The sequence below is a fragment of the Hippopotamus amphibius genome, chromosome 6, assembly GCF_030028045.1.
Source record: "Hippopotamus amphibius kiboko isolate mHipAmp2 chromosome 6, mHipAmp2.hap2, whole genome shotgun sequence".
In the NCBI taxonomy this organism is placed as follows: domain Eukaryota; kingdom Metazoa; phylum Chordata; class Mammalia; order Artiodactyla; family Hippopotamidae; genus Hippopotamus; species Hippopotamus amphibius.
Genome location: NC_080191.1, coordinates 38676297 through 38703178, shown reverse-complemented (window position 1 = coordinate 38703178; position 26882 = coordinate 38676297). Strand labels below are relative to the sequence as shown.

Here is a 26882-nt window from a genome sequence, read left to right as displayed (position 1 = left end):
ACGGGTTGGAGCCCTGCCCTGGGAAGATCCCACAGGCCGCGGAGCAACTAAGCCCGTGCACCACAACTACCGAGCCTGCGCTCTAGAGCCCACCCGTCACAACTAGAGAAACCCCACATGCAGCAACAAAGACTCAAAGCAGCCAATAAATTAATAAATTAATTTAAAAATATATATATATATAAATTAAAAAAGAAACCACACTTGGCTTTCAGTATATTAACATCAATTGCTGGCCTCATGCTTTCAGTGCTGACATAGTCACTAATCTCAGTGGTTCTAGTTCAGGATGTATGATTATGCATTTAGAGAACAAAAGGGAATGTTCCCACTGCTCAAAGAGAAGGTCGTCAAGCTTTTTGAACATTAAGTTACATGAAGGACATTACCTCTGCCCACTGAATTTTTTAAGCTGGACTATTGATCATTATAGACATTACTCACTTACATAACAATTTTCAAACAAGATTCCCCTGAGTTTATTAGCTAATCAAAGGATACTGTTTATTTTTAAGTTTATACTTCTTTATACTTTTACCCTATTTTACTTTTAATTGCAGTTCACTCAATAAATTTTGTTTTGATAGCAATCAAATAGTTGTTTTTCACTCACTCACTCAATTAGCATTTGTTGCTATTACAGATATGAGTAATTTATACGTCTATCAACAAATAATATAAAATCTCTTTGGAAAAACAAACTTCAAAATGATACATTATAAAGTTTGCCAAAGTCCCTAAACCACTCAAATATTGTTTTAATTAACTGCCATTAAAATATCTATGGAAGTACATACTGTGTTCTGAATTCTCCGCTGCATTTTATGGGAGTACAAGTAACAGAAAGGGTGGTCCATGCTCCAAAGGGACTCACCACCCACCTGGGAAGATTAAAACATGTTTCACCTGTTCCATGTTTTATATTTGGAAACGGAGACTCACATGAAATAAACATTTCTCTAAAAGCTACAGAATCACAATATCATTGAATGTTATAACAACTAGTAGAGTATACAAGATGATTAATATAATTAACACTGCTGTATATTATATATGAAAGTTGTTAAGAGAGTAAATTCTGAGTTCTCACCACAAAGAAAAAGATTTTTTTCTTTTTCTTTTATTTTATATTTATGTGAGGTGATTGGTGTTCACTAAATTTACTATGGTAGTCATTTCACGAGTTATGAAAGTCAAATCATTATGCCGTGCACCTTGAACTTATACAGTGCTGTATTTTAATCATATCTCCATACAACTAGAAGAAGAAAAAATAAAGCTCCATCTGATGCTGAAAAAAAACAAATAATAGGCATGTGTGTAGATATTTGCTACTCAAGTTACAAATGACAGGATGGGACTTGCCCAAATTTGACAAACTATGTAGGGCCAATCAAACCATTTTGATTATTAACTGTGACTGGAGCTCAACAGAAGAAATAAACTGGCCTCTGTCCTTCTAAGTTATCAAAATTCAAACATGTATAAAGTACTTCATAATAGGCACACTGGTTTCCTTTTTAATTCTATTGATTAATTTAGCAGTAACTTGTCCCTAAAAACGCTAATAAACCTTCATAATAAAGTGACCCTTACCTTGGATTCAAATACTCCTGGATGACTTCCCAAATCTAGATGAAGCCATTTGCACCTTAAAATAAAAAGGTTTAGTGTAATGAGATTTATTTTTTCTATTTGTGGATATACAGAGTTAATCAACTTTATAAAACTTTGAAAGATATTTTTTCTTTCTGATATACTTGTAAATTTAAAAAAAATTCATGCTCACTCATTTGTTGTATAATTGATTTAGAGTGTGGAGCCAGCCTTAGAGATTCCATTTTAGTGAAATTAAATGTGCAATACGTTATGTTACTAAGTCATGTGCTCTCAACAAGGAGTGGAAGGATAGAAGGAATACAATAAATGATGTCCTGCTTTTTATTCATCTTTCTCTGTTGCCCAAGTCATCTGGGATCCAGATGAGAATCTAGATTTATTGAGCCCAATCTATATCAAGTGTTTTGGGAGTTGTTGACATATCTCTTTTATTGCTCATAACAAAGCTATCCCTATGTGTATTGTTATCCTCCTATTTTAGATGTAGAAACAGATTCATAAAGTATCATTCTCAATATCATACTGCCAGTAAGTGATGGAGCCAGAATTCCAAGCTGGTTATTCTAAGAACTGAGGTCTTTCCAATACATTGTGCTCAATTCTTTACTCTAGACTTTGATATGCTCACATATACCATGGCTACAACATGTGTTACAACATAAATAATTTGTACATGTATAAAAATTCTTTGCCAGCTGCTAACAAAAAACACCATGTTAAGGATGAAATATTAAAGGCATTCCCATTAAAGACAGGAAAGATATAGGCATATGTTATCAACATGGTTATTCAACATTATTCAGGAGATTCTGGCTAATGCAAAAAGATGGCAATAACGGAAGTATACACATTGGAAAGAGACAAGTCACTTTTGCAGACATTATGATTATACATCAAGAAAATTTAGGGGAATCAAATAAAAATTCATTTCAGTTAGCTATTCATGTTTAAGATAAATTTTTTATAGTCTTTACTTTTCTAATACAATTTTTAAAGGTTACTTTCCACTTACAGTTATTACAAAATATTGGCCATATTCCCCGCATTGTACAATACAACACTGAGCCTACCTTACACCCAGTAGTTTATACCTTCCACTTTCCCACCCCCATACTGTCCTCTTGCCCAGCCCCAGCTGGTAATCACTAGTTCGCTCTCTATATCTATGAGTCTGCTTCTTTTTGGTTATTGAACGAGCTTATATTTTTCAGATTCTACACATAAGTGATATCATACAGTATTTGTATTTCTCTGCCTGACTTATTTCACTCAGCATAAGATAAATATTTTAACAGTTAATAGTCTTTCTTTTTATATTAAAAATAACTGGTTACTGGAATAACTGGAAAATTTCCATTCACACTAGCAAAAAAATTTAAATGACTAGAAATAGGCTTAGCATAAATGGGGTAAAACTTATATGAAAAAAAGAACTATGAAACACCAATGGGGCAGAGTTAAGATGGCAGTGTGGGAAGACGCGGAGATAGCGTCTCCCCACAAACAGGTTGCTGGAGGCCGCCAGGGGACCTGAGGCCCAAGGAGACTGCAGGAACGCCAGAGCAACTGGGTAGGACCTGGGGGAAGTCGGTGGAGGGGGGGGGGGGGCGGGGGGAGAGCCGAACAGGACGGGAACCCCTGGGGTGTTGCTGGGAGAGGGGGGAGGTTCCTGCCTGGAGAGGCTGGTAGGGGCTGGGGAGATCTGAAACCGCAACTGGGTTTCTCCTACCCAGGAGGTCAGGAGGCCAGCTGAGCTCCCAGGCTTGGGAGCCTGCTGGGCTCTCCAGCAGGGTCCTCCACCTTCCAAGGCCCCCTCCGGGCTGCCTGGGTCCTGGGAGTGTGGGAAGGAGGGAGGAGGGGGGAGGAGGTGGAGAGGTGGACAGGTGGGGGTGGGGGCTTTGAGATCAGGGGGACTGGGAGGCGAGAGGGCATATTGCCTGCCCTCTTGGCCAGGGAGGCCGACTGGGTTCCTGGGCCTGGTCCTTCACTCTCCAGGCCCTCCTCCGGCACGAAGGTCCTGGGGGGGGAGGGGGAGAGGCAGACAGTGGGGGTGGGAAGGGATCTCTCCAGGTCAAAAGAATAGGCGAGGTGCCTCCGGATATTTCTTCCGAGCGGGTCCTCCACCTTCCAAGGCCCCTCCGGGCCGTTGGTCCCAGAAGTACAGGAGGGAAGCGGTGGCAGGAGAAGAAAAGAGGCGGAAGCGGGGAGGGACCCTCTGGGATCAGAGGATTGGGGGCGGAGCAGAAGGCATTGCCACTGTCCACTGGCCCAGGAAGCCTGCTGGGCTCCCGGGCCTGGTCTCCAACTCTCCAGGGTCCCCTCCCAGATGCCCTAGTTCTGGGGACGTTGGAGCATGGCAGGGGAAGAGGAAAAGTGGCAGACTGGGGGTGGGACGTTTCAAGAGGAGAGGACCAGGGGCGGTGTGGAGGACCTTTCCCCTGCCCACTGGGGCCCGGTGGGCCTGCTGGGCACCCGAGTCTGGTTCCTTGGTCTGTGGGGCCCTCTCTGGCTGAGTGGGTCATACAGGCATGGGATGGAGGGAGGAGAGGAGAAGAGGAAGAGAGGCAGACAGAGGTGGGGGGACCTTGCAGGACCGGAGGATCAGGGGAGACACTGCAGGAAATCTCCCTACCCACTTGGCACTGGGAGGCCTGTTGCACTCCCAGGTCTGGTCTTCGGTCCTCCAAGGGCCCCTCTAGGTCTCACTGGTCCTGGGGGTGTAGAAGGAAAGCAGGGGAGAAGAGGAGAGGCCGGCAGGGGAGGGGGCCTTCTGGGATTGGAGGATCAAGGGAGACAAGGAAGGTATTTCCCCTGCCCACTAGCCCTGGGAAGCCTGCTAGGCTCAAGGACCTGATCTTTCACACTCGAGGGCCCCCTCCAGCTGCTTGGGACCTAGGAGAGTGGGGGGTGGAGGAGGGGAAGAGAGCCAGACAAGGACCCTATGCAGACTGGGAGATCTGGGGAAGTGCCGCAGGTGTTACGCCAACCCAGTTAGCCCAGGGAAGCCTATTGGGCAGCAGAGTCTGGTCTCCTGCCTTCCAGTGCCCCCTGCAGCTGTGAGGGACCTAGGGGAATAGGAGGGAGGGGGTGAGGAAGAAGAGAACCCAAAGGAGAGCGACCCTTCGAGATTGGAGGACTAAGGGAGCTGACTAGCATTTCTCACACCAACTCAGGCCCAGGGAGCCTGCTGCGTACCTCAACCTGGTCCTTTGCCCCCAGGACCAGGGGCACTCTTGGGCCCCAATGCCTCATTGGGCCTAAGCTGCATTCCCCACCACCTGCAGGGCCTTTTCTAAGCATAAGCCCTGCCCATTGCCTAAGCCCCCTGCCTTGTCTAAGCCCTGCCCCCACAGCAAAAGCCTTTTCTGGCTTTTTCCTTTTTTTTTTTTCTTCCCACCTCCTCACTTCAGCTATTGCAGTTGTTTTGCCATCCTGTTGTTGCTCCATCTTTTTTTTTTCAATTTTTTTTAACACATCTGTGAGTTTCCTATTATTATTGCATTTTTTAATCTTGCTATTGTTCTGCTGTTCTCCTATTTATTTTTATTTTTAATTTTCCTGATCCACACAGCTTGTGGGATCTTGATTCACAAGCCAAGGGTCAGTCCTGAGCTCCTGAGGTGGGAGCTCTGAGTCCAAAATATTTGACTAACAGGGAAACCCAGTTGCCAGGGAATATGCATCACAGTGAGGTCTCCCAGAAGCTCTCACCTCAACACCAAGACCCAGCTATACTCAACAGTCTACAAACTTCAGTGCTTGAAACCCAGTGGGACATGGAAAACAATCCCGCCCATCCAAAGTTGGGGGGAAATGAGACAACAAAAATTATGTCACAGATGAAGGAACAAGGTAAAAATACACAAGACCAAACAAATGAAGAGGAAATAGGAAAATTGGCTGAAAAAGAATTCAGAGTAATGATGGTAAAGATGATCCAAAATCTCGATAACAAAGTACAGAAAATACAAGAAACAGTTAATAAGGACTCAGAAGAACTAAAGAGAAAACAAACAGTAATAGATAACAAAAGAACCGAAATTAAAAATACTCTAGATGCTATAAACAGCAGAATAATGGAGGCAGAAGAAGGAATAAGTGAGTTGGAAGACAGCATGGGAGAAATAACTGCCACTGAGCAGGAAAAAGTAAAAAGAATGAAAATAATGGAAGACAGTCTCAGAGATCTTGGTGACAACATTAAGTGCACCAACATTCGAATCATAGGCATCCAGAAGAAGAAGAGAAAAAGAAAGAGTCTGAGAAAATATTTGAAGAGGTTATAGTGGAAAACTTCCCCAACATGGGAAAGGAAATAATTCATCAAGTGCAAGAAGCGCAGAGAGTCCCATACAGAGTAAACCCAAGGAGAAATACACTGAGGCACATATTAATCAAACTAATGAAAATTAAACACAAAGAAAAAATACTAAAAGCAGCAAGAGAAAAGCAACAAAACACATATAAGGGAAAACCCATAAGGATAACAGCTGATCTCTCTGCAGAAACTCTGAAGGCCAGAAGGGAGTGGCAGGGTATACTGAAAGTCCCGAAAGAGAAAAACCAACAGCCAAGAATACTCCACCCAGCAAGAATCTCATTCAGATTCGACAGAGAAATCAAGCACTTTACAGACAAGCAAAAGCTAAGAGAATTCAGCACCACCGAGCCAGCCTTACACGAAGTGCTAAAGGAACTTCTCTAAGTAGGAAACACAAGAGAAGGAGAAGACCTACAAAAACAAACCCCAAACAATTAAGAAAATGGTTATCAGAACACACATGTCAATAATCACCTTAAGTGTAAATGGATTAAATGGTCCAACCAAAAGACACAGACTGGCTGAATGGATACAAAAACAAGACCCTTCTATATGCTGCCCACAAGAAACCCCCTTCAGACCAAGGGACACACATAGACTGAAAGTAAAGGGATGGAAAAAGATATTCCATGCAAATGGAAGTCAAAAGAAAGCTGGAGTAGCAATACTCATATCAGACAAATTAGATTTTAAAGTAAACACCATTACAAGAGACAAGGTAGGACACTACATAATGATCAAGGGATCAATCCAAGAAGAAGATATAATGATTGTAAATATCTATGCACCCAACATAGGAGCACCTCAATACAGCATATGCTAACATCCATAAAAGGGGAAATCGACAATAACATAATAATAGTAGGAGACATTACCACCCCACTTACATAAATAGACAGATCAACCAAACAGAATATAAATAAGGACACACAAGCTTTAAATGACACATTAGAACATCTCAACTTAATTGATATTTATAGGACATTCCATCCAAAAACGACAGAGTACACTTTCTTCTCAAGTGCACATGGAACATTCTCCAGGATAGAGCATATCTTGGGTCACAAATCAAGCCTTGGTAAATTCAAGGAAACTGAAATCACATCAAGCATCTTCTCTGACCATGATGCCGTGAGACTACATATCAGTTACAGGAAAAAAACTGTAAAAAATACAACCACATGGAGGCTAAACAATACGCTGCTAAACAACCAAGAAATCACTAAAGAAATCAAAGAGGAAATCAAAAATTACCTAGAAGCAAATGAAAATAAAAACACAACAACCCAAAACCTATGGGATGCAGCAAAAGCAGTTGTAAGAGGGAAGTTTATAGCAATACAGTTCTACCTCAAGAAACAAGAAAAATATCGAATAAACAACCTAACCTTACACCTAAAACAATTAGAGAAACAAGAACAAAGAAACCCCAAAGTGAGCAGAAGGAAAGAAATCATAAAGATCAGATGAGAAATACATGGGAAAGAAAGGAAGGAAACAATAGCAAAGATCAATGAAACTAAAAGCTGGTTCTTTGAGAAGATAAACAAAATTGATAAACCATTAGCCAGACTCATCAGGAAAAAAAGGGAGAAGACGCAAGTCAACAGAATTAGAAATGAAAAAGGAGAAGTAACAACGGACACCTCAGAAATACAAAAGATCATGAGAGACTACTACAAGCAACTATATATCAATAAATTGGGCAACCAGGAAGAAATGGATAATTTCTTAGAAAAGCATGGTCCTTCAAGACTCAACCAGAAAGAAATAGAACATATGAACAGACCAATCACAAGCACTGAAATTGAGACTGTGATTAAAAATCTCCCAACACACAAAAGCCCAGGGCCAGATGGCTTCACAGGTGAATTCTATCAAACATTTAGAGAAGAGCTAACACCTATCCTTCTCAAACTCTTCCAAAATATAGCAGAAGGAGGAACACTCCCAAACTCATTCTGTGAGGCCACCATCACCCTGATACCAAAACCAGGCAAAGATGTCCCAAAAAAAGAACATTACAGGCCAATATCACTGATGAATATAGATGCAACAATCCTCAGCAAAATACTAGCTAACAGAATCCAACAGCACATTAAAAAGATCATACACCATGATCAAGTGGGGTTTATCCCTGGGATGCAAGGATTCTTCAATATATGCAAATCAGTCAATGTGATACATCATATCAACAAATTGAAGGATAAAACCCATATGATCATCTCAATAGACACAGAAAAAGCTTTTGACAAAATTCAACATCCATTTATGATAAAAAAAAAAAAAACTCTCCAGAAAGTGGGCATAGAAGGAAATTACCTCAACATAATAAAAGCCATAGATGAGAAACCAAAAGCCAACATCATTCTAAATGGTGAAAACCTGAAGCACTCCCTCTAAGAATAGGAACAAGACAAGGGTGCCCTCTCTCACCACTATTATTCAACATAGTTTTGGAAGTTCTAGCCACAGCAATCAGAGAAGAAAAGGAAATAAAAGGAATCCAAATTGGAAAAGAAGAAGTAAAATTGTCACTCTTTGCAGGTGACATGATATTATATATAGAAAACCCTAATGATTCTACCAGAAAACTGCTAGCACAAATTGATGAATTTAGTAAAGTAGCAGGCTACAAAATTAATGCACAGAAATCTCTTGCATTCCTATACACTAACAATGAAAGAACAGAAAGAGAAATTAAGGAAACTCTTCCATGTACCATTGCAACCAAAAGAATAAAATACCTAGGAATAAACCTGCCTAAGGAGGCAAAAGACCTGTATGCAAAAAACTATGAGACACTGATGAAAGAAATCAAAGATGATACAAACAGATGGAGGGACATACCATGTTCTTGGAATGGAAGAATCAATATTATGAAAATGACTGTACTACCCAAAGCAATTTACAGATGCAATGCAATCCCTATCAAATTACCAACAGCATTTTTCAGAGAACTAGAACAAGAAATGTTGTGATTTGTATGGAAACACAGAAGACCCCAAATAGCCAAAGCAATCTTGAGAAGGAAAGTCAGAGTTGGTTGAATTAGGCTTCCTGACTTCAAACTATACTACAAGGCTACAGCGATCAAGACAGTATGGTACTGGCACAAAAACAGAAAGGTAGATCAATGGAACAGAATAGAGAACCCAGAGGTAAACCCAAGCACATATAGGTACCTTATCTTTGACAAAGGAAGCAAGAATATACAATGGAAAAGAGACAGCCTCTTCAATAAGTGGTGCTGGGAACATTGGACAGCTACATACAAAAGAATGAAATTGGAACAGTTCCTAACACCATACACAAAAATAAATCAGAATGGATTAAAGACCTAAATGTAAAGTCAGACACTATAAAACTTCTAGAGGAAAACATAAGCAGAACACTCTATGACATACATCAAAGCAAGATCCTTTCTGACCCACCTCCTAGAATAATGGAAATAAAATCAAGAATAAGCAAATGGGTCCTAACAAAACTTAAAAGCTTTTGCACAGTGAAAGGAACCATAAACAAGACAAGAATACAACCCTCAGAAAGGGAGAAAATATTTGCCAGTGAAGCAACGGACAAAGGATTAATCTCCAAAATATACAAGCAGCTCATGCAGCTTAATACCAAAAAAGCAAATAACCCAATCCACAAATGGGCAGAAGACCTAAATAGACATTTCTCCAAAGAAGAGATGCAGATGGCCATCAAACACATGAAAAGATGCTCAACATCACTAATCATTAGAGAAATGCAAGTCAAAGCCACAATGAGGTATCACCTCACACCTGTCAGAATGGCCATCATCAGAATATCTAGAAACAATAAATGTTGGAGAGGTTGTGGAGAAAAGGGAACTCTCCTGCACTGTTGGTGGGAATGTAAGTTGATACAGCCACTATGGAAAACAGTTTGGCGGTTCCTTCAAAAACTAAAAATAGAACTACCATATGACCCAGTAATCCCACTCCTGGGCATATACCCAGAGAAAGCTATAATCCAAAAGGAAACATGTACCATAATGTTCACTGCAGCACTATTTACAATAGCCAGGACATGGAAGCAACCGAAATGCCCATCAACAGATGAATGGATAAAGAAGATGCAGCATATATATACAATGGAATATTACTCAGCCTTGAAAAGGAATGAAATGGAGCTATATGTAATGAGGTGGATAGACCTAGAGTCTGTCATATGGAATGAAGTAAGCCAGAAAGAGAAAAACAAATACCATATGCTAACTCATACATATTCAATCTGAAGAAATGGTACTGATAAACCCAGTGACAGGGCAAGAGTGGAGATGCAGATGTAAAGAATGGACTTAAGGACACAGTGCTGGGGTGGGCGTGGGGGTGAAGGGGAAGCTGGGATGAAGTGAGAGAGTAACATAGACATAGATACACTACCAAATGTAAAATACTTAGCTAGTGGGAAGTTACTGTATAACAAAGGGAGTTTAACTCGATGATGGGTGATGCTTCAGAGGGCCAGGACTGGGAGGGTGGGAGGGAGTCACGGGAGGGAGGGGACATGGGGATATATGTACAAATACAGCTGATTCACTTTGGTGTACCTCAAAAACTGGTCAAGAGTGTAAAGCAATTATATTCCAATAAAAAGCTTAAAAAAAAAACCATTAATGAATCACACACAAAAAGACCTCAATAAACAGAGATACCTAGTTCCTGGATAAAAGATCTCATTATTAGAATATAAATTGCCTCCAAGTTAATGTATAAATGCAATGCATTCCCAATAAGATTGTAGAGGATATTTGACAAGTTGATTCTAAACCTCATATAAATATAAAATACATAAGAAAAGTAGAGATTACTTTTTTAAGAAAAAATATTATTTTTAAAACTCACAGTAAATAAAATAGTGTGATATTAACACAGAAGTAGTCAAGTAGTCAGAACAGAATATATACCAATAGAGCCATGGCTAAAATATAATGTGGCATATTATAAGGAGGACATTTCAGTTCAATATGGAAAGCATGTAAGTAGCTATTGCAACAAATTATGGGGGCAGAATATAGCCTTTATTAGCCCAACAGAAAAATGAGTGAAAAATATGATCAGGCACCTCATGGACATAGTAATACAAATAGGGGAAAGGTAGTAAATTATATTGTAGTTTTAACATATGTACAAAAATAAATTTTGGATATCAAAGAACTTTATATAAAATATAATGTGTGAAATTAATAGGAGAAAATGAAGAAAAATATATTTATAATCTTAGAGTGGGGAAGCCTTCTTACATAAGGTGTATATTAAAAAGCAATAAAGAGGGACTTCCCTGGCAGTCCAGTGGTTAAGACTTTGCCTTCCAATGCAGGGGCTTCAGGTTCAATCCCTTGTCGGGAAGCTAAAATCCCACATGCCTTGCAGCCAAAAAACCAAAACATAAAATGGAAGCAATATTGTAACAAATTCAATAAAGATTTTTAAAATGGTCCACATCAAAAAAAAAAATCTTTAAAAAAAGCAACAAAGATAAAGACCAACTTTACTGTATCAACCATAAAACATCTGTATAGCAAAAGATATCATATACCATGTTAAAAGAAAATGGACAGCAAAAAGAACACTTTAACTATATATATAGATAAAATATTAATACTCAAAATATATAGTGAAAATCAACTGGACCAAATCAATGAGAAAAAACAAACAAAATAATGACAAAAACAAAAAAACTGGCAAAGGTTATAAACTGACTTTTTACAGACACAGAAATGCAAATTATCAAGTGAATAAGTAAAGCTGTTCAACCATAGTGTAACCATTAAGATTAAAGTAAAAACAACTATCAGATTATTTTTCTTTTGCTCCAAATGGGCAGAAATTTTAATGATAATCCTCTTGACTATATAAGGGAGTAGAGCTAAGTCTTTTATTGCCTTAGGAGTGTAAAATGGGATTGACTTCCTCAAGGACAATGTGATAATAGTTTGAAAATTCAAATGTGCATATCCTTAAATCCATCAACCTGCTTTTTGGTAGCTTCTTTCTTAGAAAAATGTGAACACAAAGTATGTCTCAAAGTTTCATGACAATTTTGTTGTGATATTGAAAAATGGCAGTACCCTAAGGTCCATCAACAGGATAACCATTAGATAAATAAAGTACACCTACACAATGGAACTCCCAGTGGCAAATAAAAGGAATGAAGAGGATATTTCTGTATAGGCATGAATAGATCTGAAAATAGAGACACTGAGAAAAATATATGCCGCGTATCATTCAAGTTTTTTTAAAAGAAAATTTAAAAATAAATTAGATGAGTAGTATGAAGATGATGATACATCTGTGTAACAATACAAAATATGAGTATTATATATTGGTCTCTGCCTCTGGCTTCTGATACAGAGCTCCCAAATCCCTTGGAATTTCCTGGGTGATAGGAGTCTCTCTTGTTCTAACGAGGCAACTTTTGGTGGGCTCCTAGATAGCTTCTGGATGGGGGCCGGTCATCAGAAAGACCAAACCATGATTAGAAGTTTGATACTTTCAGCCTCCCCCCCACCCCCTGCCATCCTCCAGAAGGGAAGAGTGCTAAGTTTGAGTTAATGATCAATCATGCCTAGATGATGAAGCCTCCATAAAAATCCCAAAAGTACAGGGCTCAGAGAACTTCCAGGATGGTGAACACATCCACATGCTGGGAGGGTGGCACACCCCAGCTTCACAGGGACAGAAAAGACTATGCTTGGGACTGTTCTGGACCTCATCCCATGTCCCTCTTCATCTGGCCATTCAACTGTATCTTTTACTATGTCCTTTTTAATAAACCAGTAAACATAAGTAAATGTTCCTCTAAGTTCTGTGAGCCATTCTAGCAAATTATTAAATCCAACAAGGGGGTCCTGGGAATCCCAATTTATAGCTAGTCAGTCAGAATCACGGGTGACAACTTGGACTTGTGATTAAAGTCTGAAGTAGGGTAGGTAGTCATGGGACCCATCACTTAACCTATGGCATCTGCACTAACTCTGATTAGTGTCAGAATTTAACTGAATTGCAGGACACCCAATTGGTATCACAGAATTGCTTTGTGTGAGAAAAATGCCGCATATTTGGTGATTATAAATAGAGTAGCACAGACATATATATACTACCAACTGTAAAATAGTCAGTGGGAAGTTGTTGTATAACAAAGGGACTCCAACTCGAGGATGGAAGATGCCTTAGAGGACTGGGGCAGGGAGGGTTGGGGGGACTCGAGGGGGGGAGTCAAGGAAGGGAGGGAATACGGGGATATGTGTAAAAAAACAGATGATTGAACCTGGTGTACCCCCAAAAAAATAAAAAAATAAAAATAAATAAATAAATAAATAAATAAAGTATTATGTAAGTAGAGGAAAAAACAGTTTTTCCAAGACAACATCAAACTGGAAAAGGACTAAAATATTTGGAAAAGGGGGCCAGTGTTAATATTATTTGGCTCTTTTACAAAATAATATGTTACATATACAACTTTTTAAAGGTTTAATGTTAATTCGCCCCAAATTAACTAAAAATGCAATGCAAACAAAATTCCATTTGTTTTCTTTTTAGACCTTAACAATTGATCATCTGGAAAAAAAAATGCCGAAAATGCAGCCAACACATTTTTGTAAAAGAGTAATGAGGGAAAGCTTGTTTACCAGACCTCAAAAATGTACTAAAGTTAAAATAATTAAGACAGTGTGGTACGGATTCAGGGAAAGGCTGGTAGACCAAAGGGATATTATAGAGAGTCTGAAAACAGATCCATGCATATTAGTTGGGACCTTCTTGGTTACAAGCAGCATGCTAAGTTTAAGCAAAAAAAACAAAAAAATGCATCAAGAAAACAAATTTAAAAATGCAAAACAAAACAATCCATATACATGCATAATTCTAACAGCATTACTTATGATAACCAAAAGGTGGCAGCAACTGAAGTGTCTATCAACAGATAAATGGATACACAAAATGTGGTATGTTCATATAATGGAATATCACTCAGCCTTAAAAAGGAATTAAATTCTGACACATGTAAAACATAGATGAGTCTTGAAGACATTATGCTAAGTGAAATAAGCCAGTCATAAAAAGACAAATACTGTATGATTCCACTTACATAAGATAACTTGAATACAGATTGCCTGTGATGTGTATTACATTCTGGCTTAATGCTTAGTCAATAATAAAATTGTTTTCTTTCTTTTCTACCTTCGTGGAGAGGTTTTCCGGATTGGCAGGAGAATTTTGTTTTTATTTCCCCAATAAAATCCTCTGGATTTCTTTAAAAAAAAAAAAAAAGATACCTTGAATAGTCATATCCACACAGACAGAAAGTAGAATGGTGGCTACCAGGCGCTGGGGGGATGAGGGAATAGGAATTATTGCTCAATAGGTAAGGAGTTTCAGTTTGGGAAGATGAAAAAAAGTTCTAGAGATGGATAGTGGTGATGGTTGCACAATAATGTGAAATACTGAATGCCACTGAGCTATACATTTAAAAATGGTTAAAAGCGTAAATTTTATGTTATGTGTATTTTACTATAATAAAAAATCCATAGGAAAGATAGATGCAGCTGGGATTACTGAATAACTAGAATCAAGAAATTCAACATAGCCCAGTCTCTCTTTCCATGCCTGTTTACTACATTACTCTGCATATTGACTTTATCTATCTTTACTACAAAATATATTTTCCCACACGGTAGAAAGCATAGATGTCAAGTAGCCCCTGAGTTTTATACTCAGAACTTCAAATTTTCTCTGGTTCCAAACACAAAACCTCAGAAGAGACTCACTGACATAAATCCAATCAGGTACCCACACCCAAACCAATTAAATATGGCTTAAAGGGTAGAGTCACAGTGAACTAAGATGATGGCTGCCATGTAACTCAAGGATACAGTATGCTAACTTTTTGGCCATCAAATTAGCGAATAATAATTTTTATTATTGATAAAAGTGTACAGAAATATCTACTTCTGACCATGATGGAGTACTTTGCATAAGATCAGTACTTGTACCAAGATCATCTAGATAAGATTGATAAAATGTATCTGAAAACAGCTTGAAGGTGTCACAAAGCAACCAAATCAGCCAATACTTGAAGCAGGGATCTGAGATCAAGCAGAAAGCTGTGATAAAAAGCTTTTCCCATTCTAATAGAGCTGATGAGATGAACATTGGAGTTCAGAGCTATAAAGGAAAATAGAATTTGAGGATCTAAGACTCCTGAAAAAAGGGACAATCAGAAAAGCAGAAAGATGATAAGTGGAGTTAAACTATTTTAAGTTCCTTACATTTCCCACAGTGTGGTAATGTTGTAGCTCCATTAAGCTAAGGATGAATGTTGTAGGTTCTAGGGTAACTTCAAAAAGAATAATAAAAGGAGGTATAAATAGCATGCTAAAAAGGCAAAAAAAGATATATTTAATCTTAAAAAGTGATAAAAGGGAAGAACCAGTCAAAAAGAAAAAAAGAAAAATGATATTATAGTAGATTTAAACCCAAATATATTGGTAATTTTATTAAAAGTAAATAAACTAAATATTCTAATTCATGATAAACAGGGTCAAATGGATTTTAAAGTTCAGCTATATACTGTTTAAAAGACATGTCTTAAAGGACACAAAAATGATAAAGTAAAAGGATGAAAAAGATATTACCATGAAAAAGTTAAGCAATGAAAGCTGGTGTATCCATGTTAATATTAAACAGACAAAGACAAAGATGTTAAAAGAAGCAGAATTATTTCAAATAGTAGCTATAATTTATAATCATAATCCAAAGCAAAACAGTCAAGATATATGCATGCACCTGGTAACATAGGCTCAATACGTATAAAGCAAAAATTTCAAATAGAAATGAGAGAAAATAGACAAATCTACAATAATACACGCAGATTTTAAATACCTCTTTCAATAACTGATTTTAAAAATTGACAAAATAATCAATAGAGATACAGACTGTAATCACAGGATCAACAATTTGGAATGTCAGTAGAAGACTCTACACAACAACTGCATAATATATATTCTTTTCAATTGCAAATGGAACATTCCCCCAAATTTACTATACTCTCAGCCATAAAACGAGTCTCAAACTTTTAAAGGGATGCCAATATGTTTACTGACCATAGTAAACAACAATTTATTGTTATATACTAGCAGAAAACATATATTTGCTGCGAGTAGAACTTACATGTTCTCACCAAAAAAAAAAAAAGATAAATATGCTGGGTGATGCATGTGCTAATCAACTAGAAGGGGGTAATCCTTTCACAATGCATACATATATCACATCACCACAATGTATTATTTAAATATATTACAATTTTATTTGTATTATATATAGCAATAAAATGGAAACAAAAAATATCGTAAATGTATACAGTATTTAATGTGAAATATAAATAACATTGAATATATATATAAGAATAAATATAATGAAATATATTCAAGACCTCTACTACTTAGAGACCTAAGTAAATGGAGGGTTATACCATGATATAGATTAGAGGACTCAATCCTGTAAAACAGCAAATTCTCCCAAAGTTATTATATAGATTCATGGAATGTCAATCAAAACCCAAGAAGGATTTGTTGTGGCAATTGCTAAGCTTATTTTAAATTGCACATGGAAAAAACAAAGGTCCAAGGGTAGCAAAGACAATCTTGTAGAATAAAAAAGTAGAGGGCCTGCACTACTGGATATGAGGACTTGTTATCCGAGTATGTGGCTGTGGCAAAAAGACAGATAAATCAATGAATAAAACAGAACAGTCCAGAAAAACAGATATATATGGTCATCTGATTTACAACAAAGATGCCACGGTAGCACTGTTCAATAAGTAGTGCAGTAAATTGACTATCTATATGGGGAAATATGAGTATGGACTGCTTTCTTACACCACATAAAATCATTTATAATGGATTATAAAGCTAACAAAGGAAAGTGAAATGACAAAGCTTCTAGCAAAAACATAAAGAATGCCGTCACGGCCTTGGGTAGGCCAAGATTTCCTAAGCAAGACACAAAAGACACTAATTATAAAGGAAAAGGTTAAATAGGCAGAGTTCATTAAAATTAAGAACTTGTTTATTTAAAGACATGATTAAGGGAAAAATATCTCTAATTGTATATATTAAGAGGAATTATATATATCAAGGGACACATACCCAGAAAAAGAATATCTCCTACTCAAATAAATAAGAAAAAGACCAGCCAATTTTTAAAACGGGCAAAAGATTTGAAAAAAATACTCCATAAAACAGGACATCCAAATGATTGATAATCATACAAAAAGGTGTTAAGCTTCATTAATTATCAGGAAGATACAATTAAAACCACAATGATATATCACTACACACCCATCAGAATGACCAGATTTAAAAAATTAATAATACCAAGAAAGGGCCAGGAGGTACGACGGGGTACTAGCATACACTGCTGTAATTGTGATAAATTGGCACAACTTGGAAAACTTAAAGCTAAATGCACATCTACCCTATGAACGAGCAATTCTGCTCTGAGGTAAATCTCCAGCAGAAACGTGTGTATGTGTGTGTGTTTATAATATATTGTGCATATGTTATATATACATAAATTATGTGTGTATATACACACACACATATATATACACACACACACATGTACCAAAAGGCATGTAGAAGCATCAAAATAGTGTTATTTGTAACAAACATGAAACAAACATAAAATGTCCATCAACAGTACAATGGATAATTTACAATATAGTCTAAAATAGAGCACCATAGAGATGATTGAACCACTGATATCTGCAACAATATGACTGGTCATAATCATCAAATACAAACATAATGCTGAGTGAAAGAAGCTATATATAACAGTGCAAAACTAATCTACAGTGATAGAAGGAAGATAGTGCTCAACTTTAGGGTGGAATGGCAAATAATGACTGGGTCGTGACTCAAGCGAAGTTTCTCAGATGGAAATGTACCCTGACTTGGTCTGGATGTTTCTTTACATGTATGGCTTACTTTGTTGAGTCAATACTTAACAAGTGCATTATTTTTCTATATGTACATTATGCTACTATTGAGAAGTTTAATTTAAATAGTGTGGAGAACCAAATATTCTTTATTCACTGATGAAGGGAATATGACTTGGCAGAATCTTTTTTTGATAAATATTTTTGATAAATATTTGGTAATATTTATCAGCTGAGTAATTTCATGTTTAGGAGTCTGTCACACACATATTCACTAGTAATAAAGAAAATAAACAGAATAATAAATAACTACTTTTGAAGCACTATGTGTCATGTACTCTTCTGACTCTTTAAATTTAATAGTGTATTTATTTATTAATTCCAATAAGCCTATGAGATAGGTGATCCCATTGTATAGAAGTGTGCATAGCAGCATTACTTGTAATAATTAGAAATGTGAGTAATTTTGTCAATGATGAAATAAATATTAGCTCATCCATATAGTAAAATGAGTGAGGTAAATATATATGAAAATAAGTGCATAATTTACTAACAAAATAAACACAGAGGCTAAAATAATTCTATTAGAGCTCATTTTGTCTTAAAAACTAAAGACAAACACACATACACACTTGTAGAAATAAATCTGAAAGGATACAAATTGAACTGCTAAATTTGGTTATCTCTGGGGGTGGGGTTGCAGGGAGGACTTGTTCTTCGTAGTTTATACATTTCTCTATTTATTGAGTGTTTTACATAAGCATGTATTATGTATATGATTAGAAAAAACCATTCTCTATCAAAAGTAATAATAATAATAATTCGCCATTTTTCCATCCTCTTTTTAAAAATGTTTATTTATTTATTTAGGCTGCATTTGGTCTTTACTGCTGCACGGGCCTTCTCTAGTTGCAGCAAGAGGGCTTCTCAGTGCCATGACCTCTCTTGTGGAGCATGGGCTCTAGATGTGCAGGCTTCAGTAGCTTTGGCACGCAGGGTCAGTACTTGTGGCTTGCAGGCTTTAGAGCACAGGCTCAGTAGTTGTGGTGTACAGGCTTAGTTGCTGCATGCGGGATCTTCCCAGACCAGGGATCAAACTCGTGTCCCCTGCATGGCAGGCTGACTCCTAAACACTGTGCCACCAGGGAAGTCTCCATTTTTCCATTCTTGAGCTCAGTCAAAACTCAAAGTAATATAAATAAATTCAAGAAAATAACTCATTTTAAAATATATCTAATAAGGAATAATTGGAATATATTCTAGCACTCCTGCACCTAAATCCCTTCACATTTTTTTTTCAGACAAATCTTAAGTGATCTTTAAATCCTTTTCCTCTTAATACCAACCAACATCAAAAAATGTATATGGTATGAATATTTTTATATCCTCTTTATGAGAAAGTCCATGCTTCTTGCTTCTTTGTTGGTGATATTGAATGGAATCTAATTCACAAGATTTAAAAGTAGACTTTGTGAAACAACCCAAGTGTAAAAACCATTAGTGGCAACAGCATTTGCTAAATACTGACATCTGATGGTGTGATAGATCAAGTTTAGCAGCTTTGGGGTACCTAATTCTAAAAATGACGGTATATGGAACAAAAATAAGAAGTTGTTGGCACTTAGGTCAACAGAACTTCTTCTGACAGAACTGCTGTTTTTCACCCTTACCTAAATAAAAAAGGCATGTTTTGGAAGAGTTGGATTTCAAAATTGGTGGGCCAAACATGAACAGTATATTTATATGTACACGAAGAATTTATGGAAATCTATAGCCAGGAGAAATGCATTTTACAAAATGTTTAAAATCTCTCTCTCTCTTTTTCTCCCTCTCTTTCATTACGGCCTTCTGATTAAGCAATTCAGCAAGAAGATAGATTACAAGCCCTTTAGTAATTATCCCTAAAAGGTCAGGAAACTCTGGCAAAAAAAAGGAGAATAAAAAGAACAAGAAAAAAGACAGAAATGAAAACAAACAAGGGACTTGAAGGAACTGTGAGCATCCAAACCCTGGCATTAGATTTGGCAACAGGTGAATTTTCTTTGGAGGGTATTAATTTTGTAAGTCAAAGCTATTAAAACCCAACTTCCCGTTTCAGGTCTGGAAGACATAATGCACAGGTCTCTTGCTCTAGCCCTCCCTAGGGGCTGTATTTTATCCAACTAGTCTCACTCCCTTTACTGGCACATATTGTAAGTGCAAAATCTACTGCCCAAGACCATTCATTTAGTCTTGCCACATACTGTGCGGAAGTCTATGTCAGTGTTAATCTGGCTTTCCCGGATAAGTATACACGGCTCTACTAAATGCACAAAGCTACGGTTCCCAAAAATGTCTCATGATTCTTCTAAATCCAGGAAAATGTTCAATATCCTTTGCCTTACAACTCAGTTGGAAACAGACTAATTGCCATTCAATTTATAAGACAGTTATTCACCACCCTATATTTTCATCTTTTTTTTTCAAGATGTCTGACTCCCACAATCCTTGGACCACAATGAAATCAATCCATCATATTTCCTTAATAGGTAGATTCTCCTACTCTTTTTCTTTAAAAACTGTTTCAAACCTTCTCCATTTTTCTTCTTAGACTCCAATTCCTCCTATATTCTCAACAGTCTATGAGCTGTCTACAATTCTATGATGCCAACTCTTCCACTTGTCCCCAGCTCCCATCTCCTCTTGTGCAAGTTTCCTTTCTCTCTCTCTCCTGTTAGGGTTAGGGTTAGGGTTAGGTTAGTGTTAGCACCCATTTTCCCCCTTCTACTCATTGTTATTCAAAAACAGAAATCCTAGTCTTCTCATCTTTCAAAACCCTCTCTTAATAATTCTTACCCCTCCAGGTACTACCTTATTTCTCTTCCCTCTGTCACAAAACCCTCCCCAGTGTTCTCTATACTTAGTGCCACCAATTTACTGCTCCCATTCTCTCCATCTCACTTCGAAGAGCCCCTCTCCACGACAACCACTCCAAGAAGCTGCTTGGGTCAAGGACACTAAGAACCTCCACATTGCCAAATCTGATAGTCATTCCTCAATCCTCATTTAATTGATCAGTTTTCAACATCTGACAATCAACTGGCTCCTCCTGGAAACACTTTTCTCACTTAACATCCCACACGGGGCTACTCTTCTGGTTTTACTTTTACCTAATTGTCCACTTCTTCTCAGTCTCCATCATCTCTCCCAATAAACAGCTCACCAGGATTCAGTCTTTGATCCTCCTTTCTGTGTTTACTCACTTTCTAGGTCATCTCATCCAGGCTCTTGTCTTTAATGTCATCTATTTGCAGAGCTCCCCCAAATATATATTTCCTGACCTCTTCTTTGACTTCCAGACTTAATATCCAGCTGCATACTTGACATCCCCAATGGGAAATCTAACAGGTATCACAAATGTTATTGGTATAAACTGAGTTCCTCCCAACTCTGCCAAAACCTGCCCCTAGTCTTTTCCATCTCAGTAAATGGCAATTCCATTCATCCGTTGGCTCAGGCCAATAAATCCTAGAGTCTTCCTTGGTTTCTCTCTTTCTTTTACTGCCCCCACCCCCATGGTGAATCCTTTAGAAAGCTCTATTGGCTCTAATATCAAAATATATCCAGAGCCTGTGCTCTAGAGCCTGCCAACCACAATGACTGAGCCAACGTGCTGCAACTACTGAAGTCCATGTGAACTAGGGCCCGTGCTCTTCAACAAGACAAGCCACCACACTGAGAAGCCCATGCACTGCAATGAAGATTAGTCCCTGCTCTCCACAGCTAGAGAAAGCCCATGCGCAGCAATGAAGACTCACTCAATGCAGCCAATAAACAAAGTAAACAAATAAGTTGATAAATTAATTGAATAAAATTCAAAAAAAGAAATGTATCAGAAGTTACCTCTACACTATAGAAATTAAAGGTTTGATTTATCCACTTCTAAAATTGTAATTTCCAATTAATAAAAAGTAGAGGCATTAATTTCAATACATAATTAATGGATATTAAACTAGAATCAGTTGTGTATCATCATTATTTTTATATTATTACTATCATCATTATTATCTCAAAAAGCTTGGACATCAAAATATTATTAGGATAATAAGTCTGAAATATTGATGAAGTTCTACAATGCTATAACACATCATCATCCTCACTTCAAAGAAAAAATGAAAGAATAAAAGGACATAGGTGTGTGTGTGTAATTAAAACCTTCTGAACATCCATACAAGGAAACAAACAGTACTTTTTAATAAATATTAAATCTCTAATATTCATTTATATATATATATCTCTCTCTCCAGAATCTGACCAGTGTGTACCACCTCTGCTGTTATTACCCTGGTCCACACCACTACTGCTTTCACTTAGCTTACTGCAACAGATGCCTAACTGGCTTTCCTATTCCTGCCCTTGTCCCTTCACTCACTATATTCTCAACACAACTGACAGACTGATCTTATAAAACATGTTGGGTCAAGTCACTCCTCTGCTCAAAACCTTGAACTGGCTCCTTATGCCACACAAAATGAAGGGCAGAATTCCTTACTATGATCTCCAAGAGCTTCCCTGTCACGCCTTCTACCACATCCAAGTTTCCTCTCTCCTACTATGTTACCTTCTCTGCCTCTGCTCCAGCCACAGGGGCCTACTTAATGCTTCTGGAACAATCCAGGTTCACTCTCATCTCAGGGTCTTTGCATTATTACCTATTGACAGGAATACACTTTTAATCTAGAAAACATGCCCCACTACCTCATTTTCTTCAAATCTGTATTCAGTAAGACTTTTCCTGAATCCTTTAGTTATAAAAGTTCAACCATCCATACTCTCCTAGCTCCTTTTCTCAGTTTTTCTACATTTACCATCATGTAACAGTTTTCATAGTTTATATTCGATGTGAAGTTCCATGAAGACAGGATATTTATCCATTTGGTTCATTGCTGTATCCTCAGCCTTTGAAATAGTGCCTGGGACACAGTGTTTAAGAAATGAATTGAATGAATAAATACATCAGCTTACTAACAGATTATATGCTTGCTAGGTATGGTACTATTTTACTCCTCTAACTGCATCATGGTTTCTCTCTAGTCAAAATTTCCTATTTGGATATTTCTGAAATAATTTTCAGTCCAGAAAACATACCAAGTGAAGTCTTTAATAGCCAGGTTTATATTTCAGACACTTGCCAGGATAAGGGCCCTTGTTACTGAAATCCTCATAGATCTGCCTAGCAGTGTAAAGCAAAGCATTTTTCTCTTTTTTTTAATTGAGATAAAATTGACATATAGTGTTATATTAGTTTCATGTGTACCACATAATGATTCAATATTTGTATTTATTGAAAAATGATTACCACAATAAGTCTAGTTAACATCCATCACCATAGATAGTTACAATTTTTTTTCTTGTGATGAGCACTTTTAAGATTTACTCTCTTAGCAACTTTCAAATATGCAATACGGTATAATTAACTATAGCCTCCACACCGTACATTACATCCCTATGTTTATTTTATAACTGGAAATTTGTATCTTTTGACCACTTTCACCCATTTTGTCTGCCCCCCAACCCCCCATCTCTGGCAACTACCAATCTGTTCTCTATATCTATGAGTTTGGGTGGGTTTTGTTTGTTTGTTTTAGATTACATAAAAGTTAGATCACATGGTATTTGTCTTTCTGGATCTGACCTATTCCACTTAGCAAGATACCTTATCGATCCAACCACGATGTTGCAAATGGCAAGATTTTATCCTTTTTTGTGGCTCAATAATATTTCACTGTGTATATATATATAACATTTTCTTTATTCATTTCTTTATCCATCAATGGGCACTTAGGTTGCTTCCATGTCTTTCTTGGCTATTGTAAATAATGCTGCAATTAACATGGGGTGCATATATCTCTTTGAATTAGTGTTTTCATTTCCTTCCAATAAATATCCAGCAGAATTGCTGGATCACATGTTAGCTTTATTTTCAGTTTTTTGAGGAACCTCCATATTGTTTCTCATAATGGCTGCACCAATCTACATTCTCACTAACAGTTAACAGGAGTTCCCTTTTCTTCACATCCTCACCAACACTTGCTATTTGTTGTCTTTTTGGAAATAGCTATTCTGACAAGTGTGAGGGGATTTTGATTTGCATTTCCCTGATGATTAGTGATGTTGAGCATCTTTTCATGTATCTGTTGACTATCTGTATGTCTTTGGAAAAAATGCCTATTCAGATCCTCTACCCATTTTTTAATTGGATTGTTTGGGCTTTTTGCTATTGACTTATAGGAGTTCTTTATAGATTCTGGATATTAACCCCTTAAAGATGGTGATTTGCAAACACTCTCTCCCATTTGGTAGGTTGTCCAGAGTATCTTTTCTTAAAAGAATATTTCCTAAGAAAACTCTATAGAAGAAAGCAACAACAACAACCCTCTATCTTTTTTAAAATTAAGTCTAAGAGGAGGTACTATATAAACAAACTCAATAAGAATGCCATTTTCTCAGTTTTTCCATGCATACAACGAGTTTTTATTTGATTTTTGGCACCAAGATTCCTACATTCTCTGAACTTCTTAGCAAAAACTACATGGTACATTTCTCTAGGGAGAATTCATTACATCTCTAGACTTGTGTGATTCACTTTTCAAAATTTGAAGGAAAACTCATTTATAATAAAAGTGAAAGAAACTAAAGAGCAGCCAAAGCAAAGAAGTATTTAATGAGCTAGTTTATGATTCTGAAGTCTCAAATTTTAAGCATGGCCCTGTTAAAGCTACTGCAGTTGAAACAACAGGTTTTAGCTGGTTGCTGGGACTGCTCTGAGTTCACTAGAGCTCTTTTCTTCTGCCTCCTGAGCCCGCAGCTAGATGACACTGCCATTCCCTGGAGCTTGGGGGCATGGCTGCATAACTGGATCTGATTGCATGATTCTATTCTATAGTTCAGGCTGAAGCATTAAGAAGCCTCCCATGAGATTTTCTCTGTTACCCCATTTTCTGTCTCGATGTGGAGAAGCCATTAGAAGCCTCTGAAGTCTTAAAAGATGGTGGAGGAAGACAAGATCCCTAAAGGACCACAAGATAGACTGACCACTGATGCATTCTAGATCAGGTGTGAGCAAGAAGTACACTTTTACTGTGTTAAGCTGTTGGGATTTGGGAGTTTATTGTAGCAACCATTGTTACTTAAGTAACATACTGCTAGAAACTGCTCCCCAGAGGTGACTGACCCATAGTACTCTCAAAGGCATATCCTCCAGATATCTGGCAGGAATGCATGTAAAATAAACATACTGGACAGCTTCAAGAAAAGCTATTTTCATCTCTTTTACTCAATGACTACCACAGCATGACAGAAGTAAACTAAGGCTTCCCAGAACGAAGGAATGAGTTCTTAAATATAATTTGAAATGACTTGGAGTGCAGTTGTTTAGTGAATAAGAAACTTTCCTCCTTCTTAAATCAAATGTAAGCTTAATTGTCCCCCTTTTACTCCCAACAATAATGAATCTAATAAGTATTTCTGAATTCTTCTTTACTGACCAGAAAAATCTTCCTGAGTTCTCTGAATATCACACCATATTTCCTTTTAAAACTATAAAATAAATCCATTCATACATATTTTTGAATGTCTATTATGTCTAAAACACTGAGATAAACCTGTGGAGGAAAAGAAGAAGAATATAGGGTGCCCATTTCCACTCCTAAACCTAATTTTAATTAGGAAAGAGAGGTTGGATCAGCTATTAACAAATGTAGAAATTAAGATATTCTGCTATTAACAAGATACCTGACTATTAACAAGACAATTCTGAGTTGTAGTGGCTTCCCCACATCATACAGGTATTATTCAGCTCTGTGGGTTCCTGAATACTCCAGCCTTGAAGTTTCTAGACAGGTATTACCTAGCTCCATGACTGATAAATTACACTCTAACCTTGGAGTCCCTTGGACCAAGGCTGAGTTTACAGGGTAAAAGATCCTAGGAACAGGCCCAAGTTCTGAATCAGGGCCTGGGTTAGACTATAGCCTGTGAAGGAACCCAGGCCCAGGTGTTCTTGGAAGACAGAGATGGAGCCCAGCTTCCAATTCCTTACAACTCCCAATGGTATTAAATAGATGGAGGTTTGCATCATTGTTCTACTACTTATGAGCTGATAAGGTTATTTATATGTCAGTTCACTGCTCTGAACCTCTAGTCTCCTCAGCTATAAACTGGGAATAATAAAAGGACATATCTAATAGGGTTAGTATAAGAATTAAATGAGATGATATATATAAAGGACACAGCACAGTACTTGGGATATAGTAAGCATGCCATAAATAGCAGCTGTTTTATTATTTCAGTGCCTTGTATTTGTAAGATCCAAGGTTCTTAAGACAAGATCCTTTAACTTTATTCTTTCAACCAATAAGAAAATTACACACAAACAAAAACCCACTCCGTTGTCTGAACTACCTGATTATGAACTCATCTAAAGAATGCTCTGAATTAATTTTGAACACAATGAAATGCTTAAAGACTTAACAAACAGCCTTCATAAACAAGTCACCAAACTGTATGGCAGAGGTGAATAAGAAACTATCGTCCCTCTCTTTTCTGGCCATCATCAAATAACCTGACTCACTGAAAGAATAGATTCTGGAGATGCCTTGGGTAGCCTGAACTAAGTTTGTTGAACAAAAGTCACATCAGTTTGGCTCAAAATTAATTTTCAGTATCCAATCAACTAAGATGTTAACCTTTCAGCTGCTACAATGTCAGGAAGAAAGTGTGTATGTGGAGGGTGACGCAGCCAGGGTAATGGCAGGGTTGGGAGAGGGTAGGACATTCAAACGGCTCAAAGAAATGGCCAATGACCAATCAGCATGGGAATACTTAGTCTTAACCAACCAGAATGGTTTTTCTAGTACTTACCAACTGGTATCTGCCTTGCTTATCTTGCCTCATCTCCCATAAGCAATGGTTAATAACAAAGAGAAGTGAGTTT

The 26882-nt window shown here is 37.4% G+C and overlaps 1 long non-coding RNA gene across 1 annotated transcript in view; it reads right to left on the bottom strand.

Annotated features, from left to right (window-relative positions):
* The window catches only part of LOC130855599 (uncharacterized), a 148234-nt gene that overhangs the window by 91338 nt on the left and 30014 nt on the right, over window positions 1–26882 (bottom strand). Inside the window, exon 3 of the long non-coding RNA XR_009054348.1 lies at window positions 1597–1651. This is a non-coding gene — a long non-coding RNA (uncharacterized LOC130855599). The remainder of the gene's footprint in view (window positions 1–1596; window positions 1652–26882) is intronic.